This window comes from Pan troglodytes, chromosome 22, assembly GCF_028858775.2.
Source record: "Pan troglodytes isolate AG18354 chromosome 22, NHGRI_mPanTro3-v2.0_pri, whole genome shotgun sequence".
Taxonomy (NCBI): Eukaryota; Metazoa; Chordata; class Mammalia; order Primates; family Hominidae; genus Pan; species Pan troglodytes.
In genome coordinates, this window is record NC_072420.2 from 42,375,675 (window position 1) to 42,382,636 (window position 6,962).

A 6,962-nucleotide genomic window follows, 5' to 3' on the forward strand; every position below is an offset into this window, starting at 1 on the left:
CACACCAGGCATCTGCACCGTTGACAGTGGAGGCCACTGTGACTCCACCACCTCCCCAACACAGCCTTCCACCAGCCATGGCAGAGGGAGCTTGCAAAACCAGAGGGTGGGTGCAAGAACTCACGCCCTCTCCAAACGCTTTCCAGAGGTAGGCCAGGCGGCCAGTGGTTGCATCTGAGGCCCAGGAGAGGAACTGACCTCACTGGCTTTGTAAACGCCATGATATTCAAGTTCTCACGTTTCCTATTTCTGAGCAAGCCAAATCAATGTCAACATACATGAAATACATCTATGAATGTGGTCTACAAAGAGATTCTTTATTTTGCAAGACAAGTCCATAGCAAGCAAATCTTTTGAGTCCTGAAAATATATTGTTTTTCAAAATTCCGAGTGACGTGCAACTATTTCATAAACTGGAGCACATGATCGGGTGTACTATTACCCCTTCCTCTAGGTGGTATTTCAAAGGGTATGTATTTCCCCCACCCTTCATGAATTAACTCCTTGTTTTACTTTCCTAGGGCGGCAGGTATCACAAGATACCACAGACTGGGTGGCTGAAAACACAGAAATGCGTTCTTTGGCAGTTCTGGAAGCTATCATGGAATCCTGAAATCAAGGTGTGTCCCGGATGTCTCCAGGGAGAACCGTTCCAGGCCTCTCCCTGCTCCTGGTGTCAGCTGGCACTGCCAGGCGTCCCTCGGCTTGTAAGGGCGTCACTCCTGTCGCAGGCCGTCTTCTCCCTGCCCCTTTACTTCACCTTCCCTCAGTGTGTGTCTATGTCTGTATCCAAATTTCTCCTTTTTGAAAGGACACCGGTCATACTGCACTAGGGTCCCTGCTAATGACCTCATTTTAATCAGTTACTCTGTAAAGGTCTTATCTCCAAGCACGGTCACATTCTAGGGGACTGGGAATCAGGACCCCAACATACCTGTTTTGGGGGGACACAATTCAACCCTAACACTCCCATTTTCTAATAGAAGAGGAGAGGGGAGGGAAGGAGGGAAGGGGGAAGGGGGCGGAGACCTCGGCAGGAGGGAGGGAGAAGCCAGCCTGCCGCCCTGCGCGCACCGGCTGTGTTTCTGTGCGTTGTGCTTTTGGTCTGCATGCTGGGCACCGGCTGTGTTTCTGTGCGTTGTGCTTTTGGTCTGCATGCTGGGCGGGCGGAACAGGGTGCTGGCATCCAGGCACCCAGAGGGGAGGGGGACCTGCAGGGGGAGGGGAGCACTCAGGGGATCAGGGGAGGAGACTGTGGGCCAGGTGACCTGCCAGGCGAGAGAAAATCGGGGAATCCGCACAGCATTTTCAGACAGCATGACAGCAGCCGCTCGCTCCCCTCTGAGCCCCAACCCCAGCAAGCGGGCCTCTGGCCCCACGTCTGGGAGCGGCATGGAAGTAGACCTTGGCTCTCCCTCCCTGGCAGCACCCCACCTCCCTTTGTCTCTCCAGCCAGAGGTGAGCCTGTGGGGATGCTAGTCTCAGAGCCACCTCTCCATCTAAGGTTGCTAGAAATTCAGCAAACAAAAGATAGATTTAGAAAACAAAAAAATTAAAAAAAAAAATATGGCCAGTTAAATGTTTCAATTTCCAATAAATAAATGTTGCCTGGGATATACTTATATCAAAAACTTATGTGTCACTTACCTAGCATTCGCATTTCACTGGGCCTCCTAAATTCTGTGTGGTAACCGACTGCCACCGGACATGCTGTTTACTTCTCTATCGTCACGCAGCCAGTTGCCACATTCAACATAACACTGCAAATATTGCCGGTGGATCCTGACTTCCTCGTGGACTCTACTGTGTCGGGAAAAACAAACAAACGAACCCTGGAAGGAAACACAATGAGTTGTTAGTAGCGCCTGTCTCTGAATGATGGGCTTATGGGTGGTTTTCAATTTTTTGTCTTTAATTTTTTTTTTTTTAGACTGAGTCTCACTCTGTTGCCCAGGCTGGAATGCAGTGGCATGATCTTAGCTCACAGCAACCTCTGCCTCCCAGGTTCAAGCGATTCCCCTGCCTCAGCCTCCCAAGCAACTGGGATTACAGACGTGCACCATCATGCCCAGCTAATTTTTGTGTTTTTGGTAGAGATGGGGTTTTGCCATGTTGGCCAGGCTGGTCTTGAACTCCTGACCTCAGGAGATCTGCCTGCTTTGGGCACCCAAAGTGCTAGGATTATAGGCGTGAGCCACAGCACCTGGCTTGTCTTTAATTTTTTGTTTATACTTTTCTATACCTTCTAATTGTTTTCAACCAACACGTATATCCCAGAAAACGTTTTAATGATTAAAATAAAACAATTGCCCTCTCCTCCTTGGAGCCCCATCCACAAGAGCAGCTTCTGCAGATGTGGGAAGGAGAAGACTTTGTACCTGGGTCCCGGGCCACGTGAATAATTAACCCTGTCTAGGGAGCCTTGGAGGTCTGATGAGGCCAGGGCTTGAAGGAAAGCAGCAGAGCACGCCAGGATCCAGGCTTGTGGGTACCAGCGTCCCCGGAAATGGTCCCCAATGGGGGAGGAACCAGTAGCCATCACCTCCAACCCCCAGCCACCACCCCCCGCCATGTGAGCGAGGTGGCATCTGGTTTTCCACACACAGACCTCCCCATGTCGCTGGACACAGGCAAGGCCACTCAACCCCCAAGCCAGAGTCACCCGGAGAGACGGAGAGACGGATACTAGGCACCTTAGCACTTCCATGGCCAGAGGCCTCCTGAGGTGGGAACCGGGTCCTAGCCCATCCCAGGCCATCCCCTCCAGGACCTTTCTGGAGGAGCGGGGAGACCAGACTTAGAGGAAGGCTCCACGCCCCAGGTCCAGACAGGGGTGAGGGGGAAGAGGGGTGAGCACCTGTGTTAGGCACTTTGAACTCTCCAGGTCAGGTGACTGCATCCAGCTGAGACTCCTGGCCTCCCTCCAGCGTGGAATGAGCAGCCGGTCCTGTCCCATCCACCCCTCCAGTGCTGCGGAACAGAACGGGAATGGCAAGTCCCCATGTGCTGTCTCCCCGCCCTTCTACAGCACCGGTGGCACAAATGCTGGGGACAGTGCCGGCCCCACTCACAGGAGAGCTGCTGGGCTGGCTCCAAGGCTCCTCCGTCCATGGCTGCTGGGCTGGCTCAGAGGCTGCCTCCGTCCATGGCCCCTGCAGCAGACAGTCTGTGTCACGCCTCCATCTGTGGTCTTCGCAGTGGACAGTCTGTGTGACGCCTCCGTCCATGGTTTTTGCAGTGGACAGTCTGTGTCATGCCTCCATCCATGTCTTCCTGCAGCACCACCTCACTCTGCTTTGCACAAACACTCCACCTCCCTGTAATGCCCAACCTTGTTTTTCCTTTATTCACCTAGCCTTGTCTCTCCCTTAGCTGAGAGAATCAGACAGACTCCATCTTGGCTCTTTCCCTGGCAGCCCCTTCCTCAAGGACTTAACTTGTGCAAGCTGACTCCCAGCACATCCAAGAATGCAATTAACTGATAAGATACTGTGGTGAGCTATATCCGCAGTTCCCAGGAATTCGTCTGATTGATAACGCCCAAAGCCCCGCATCTATCACCTTGTAGTAGTCTTAAAGCCCCTGCACCTGGAACTGTTTACTTTCCTGTAACCATTTATCCTTTTAACTTTTTGACTACTTAACTTCTGTAAAATTGTTCTAACTAGACCCCCGCTCCCCTTCCTAAACCAAGATGTAAAAGTTAATCAAGCCCCTTCCTCGGGGCCGAGAGTATTTTGAGCGTTAGCCGTCTCTCGGTTGCCAGCTAATAAAGGACTCCTAATTCATCTCAAAGTGTGGCGTTTTTCTAACTCGCTCAGGTACAACATCCCCACATGCCCTACCCCCGCTTTGTATGCACACAGCACACACCTGTGCACATACAAACATCCACTTTCACACATGTACACACTCACTGAGGTGAACAGGCACACTCAGGCACACACACACTCACATTTGGTACATGCAGCTCCTGAGGGGCAAGGCTGACCTCCTTCTCAGGAACGGACACAAGACTGAGGGCTGGGTCACTCAGACACTTTGCCCCTCGGGCCCCACGGATTGATTTAGGGGTGAACTGTGAATTCCTGGGAGATTCCTTCCAGCCACGCATTCCTGCTGATGGGAAACAAAGCGGTCTTTGAGGGATGCTGGACGAGGCAGGAGTTTGTGATAAAGAGCTGCGAGAGGAGAAGGCCCTTTGCCACCTGCCCTCCTTTCTGCATTGGATGTTGTCCTCAATGGACGTGATGCCTGGAGTCCCTGCAGCCATCTTGCCTCCATGGGGCAAGCCAGGAAGGCCTCACCGACTTAATGGCTTCCCTCCAGCCTTTCCAAAGCCTTGCTCTGGCCTCAGAGAGTTAGGAATTCTGTCACTTAAGGCCCAGAGCATCCTGCTGCTCCCTTCACTCCAGAACCAGAGCCACACGGCTAACAGGCAAAGGGTCAGGAACATAGCCCGTGTTTTCTGCTCTCTGCACTTGGTCATTCTGCATAGAATTTGGCTCCAAGGCCTGGCCTGACACCTTCGCGCCAAGGTGCTGTAAATGAAACCTGTACTCCTGAGACTTCCTCACCTCTGCGTTCCCACGGATCCACAATTTTCTATTTGGAAAATGATTCCCAGTTGTCACGGAGACCAGGGCACCGCAGTGGAGCTGGAATGTTAGGTGGGGTCCAAGGTTCAGTCCTGGGGGTAGGGAGTGGGGCAGGCGGCTTCACTGGGCCCTTTGTCTGCCTGATTCTCGTCTTTCTTACACAATAGTGTACTCATTATTCCTTCCCTAAGGGCCAGGACACAGGCCTGCCTGGGGTTACAGTCACTGTCTTTACAAGTCCTCTCCTTCTGGCTCTTGGGCGTGCCTGAGCTCAAAGGAGCCTCCAAGCAAACTTGGCAGGGGGTGTCCCCCAGGGCAGAGGTGGGGCCCTGGCTCAGCACCCCCAGAACTCACAAGGTGGGGGCGGAGGATCCTGCACCTGACCTTCACCTTCGTGTGGATCAGATCAGAGCAGAAGTTCTATTTCTGGAACTGTCAGACCTGCTGACCTCCAGTCAATGGCAGAGGCAGGAAGGCAGGCAGAAATACAAGATGCAGCTCTTGTTACACCTCCTGCACAGACCAACCTAGTCTTGGCTCCACACAGCCACTCACTCTTTCACTCAACACGTGTTTCCGAGCATCTTCTATGTGCCTTTTCTCTATCATCAGATGGGGGCCCCTGCGGTGGGCAGAATAACGGCCACTGCAAAGATGCCAAATCTTATCCCCAGAGCTTCCGCAGAGATCCTGCAGATGTGATTCAAGTCTTCCAGCAACACCACCTCACTCTGCTTTGCACAATCACTCCACCTCCCCACATGTTGCGGAGATTCTCCTGGGTCAGTCGGGGGGTCCAGTGTCATCCTAGGGTCCTTATGAGAGGGAGGAAGGGAGGCGGAGGAGGAGATGCAAGGATGAAGCGAAGGTTGGAGTGACGTGGTCTGCTGCGGGGACCCTGAGGCGTGCAGGCGGCCTCTGGAAGCTGAAAAGACAGGAAGGCAGCTTCTCCCCTGAGCCTCCAGAAGAACCCGGCCCTGCTGACACTGGCCCAGGAGCCCCTTCCCCCATCAGGGCCTGGAGAGGGAAGAAATGACTGTTCACAGATTTCACCCCGCAAGACCCATTTCAGCATTCTGATTTTGAGAACCATAAGACGGTGTGTGTTGTTTAAGCCTCCAAGTCTGTGGATATTCATTACAGCAGCCTTGGGAAACTGACACCACCTCCCCCTAATCCTCCCTCCCGCCCCCACCTACACCTGAACCCTCCCCTTGCTCTTCTCTGCCGATTCACAGGGATTCACACTTTTCCTACTTGTGACACAGGAAACATCCTCCACCAGGTCTTCTCTCACAGTGTGGCCTCTGCGCACAGATTATCCACCTGTAGACCTGGACGGGACCCTCGAGGCTCCCTACTCTGACCATCTGGTTTTATAGTTGAGGAACCAGAAGCCGAGGCAGGTAACTTGGTGCAGCCTAAAGGCCTCCATCCCTCCAGTGCCCACAACTTAGGTGCCCACGACAACAACACTGGCCTACCGCAAAGACCCAGCCCAGAGGAACAAGGTGCCACTCTATGTCTGAAAAGGGCGCCCTCGGCCTCACTAGGGAGCACCTTCCTCCATCAGGGTCTCGACGGTGAAGAGCAGGCTGTTTCCATCTTCAGGATAGAAGCCACCTGCGCATAGGAAGAGGGTCCAGAGGCTCATCTGGAATCCCTCCTCACTCACTGGACGGAGGACCTGACCCCGTTCCCATCATTGGTTCTGAATCCATCAGCCCAGCAAGACAGGTCTCTCCAGCAAGTTCTGTAAAATACAACCATAGCTGGGCCTGGAGTCAGCCCCTGATAAAAGGGTTCACCATGGAGTCAAAGTTTCCTTCACATTGGGAAGAGCCCGATGATGCCGCCTTGGTGCCACCCGTGCAGGCCGTGTCCCGCTTCTGTCATGGGCTGGAGAGAAAAGAGCGACATGGACCTGTTCATGAAAGGCTCTTCCCGCAACACCAAGGCCGGGGCCTGCAGGGCCGCCATGAAGAAAGGCGGCTCCTGCTTGGCAGAGAGAAAAGGGGAGGGAGGGCAGGTGAGTCACCAGCATTGGGCCCCTCAGCCCAGGGTGCCAAGGCAGCCCAGTGGAACCTGTCCCCATACAGCATGTTTTTAGTTTGAATGGTTTTACAATGTTGGAGCTGTAACTTTACAAATTTGCTTTGCCTTCATAACTCTGTAAGAGCTATAAGCAAACGTAGCTTTAATCAGCATTTACAGCGTGCAGGAGCATCTTTCCTTTAATTCTGCAGGAGGATTTGTGCCCTGTGGATGCCATAACAAAGTATCACAAACCCACAAGTCAGGAAGGAAGGTGTGGGCAGGGTGGGTTCCTCCTGGAGGCTCTGGGGACACGTCTGTTCTGTGCCC

The 6,962-nt window shown here is 53.3% G+C and overlaps 1 long non-coding RNA gene and 1 pseudogene across 1 annotated transcript; one reads left to right on the forward strand and one right to left on the reverse strand.

Annotated features, from left to right (window-relative positions):
• Positions 1 to 297: 297 nt before the first annotated feature.
• LOC107970202 (putative uncharacterized protein encoded by LINC00479) lies at positions 298 to 3,230 on the reverse strand (annotated as a pseudogene).
• A 1,984-nt stretch (positions 3,231 to 5,214) lies between these two features.
• On the forward strand, positions 5,215 to 6,412 carry LOC100611254 (uncharacterized). The gene is made up of 3 exons (XR_130017.4): positions 5,215 to 5,380; positions 5,837 to 6,004; positions 6,172 to 6,412. It is a non-coding gene; the product is annotated as an uncharacterized LOC100611254 (long non-coding RNA).
• Positions 6,413 to 6,962: the final 550 nt, after the last annotated feature.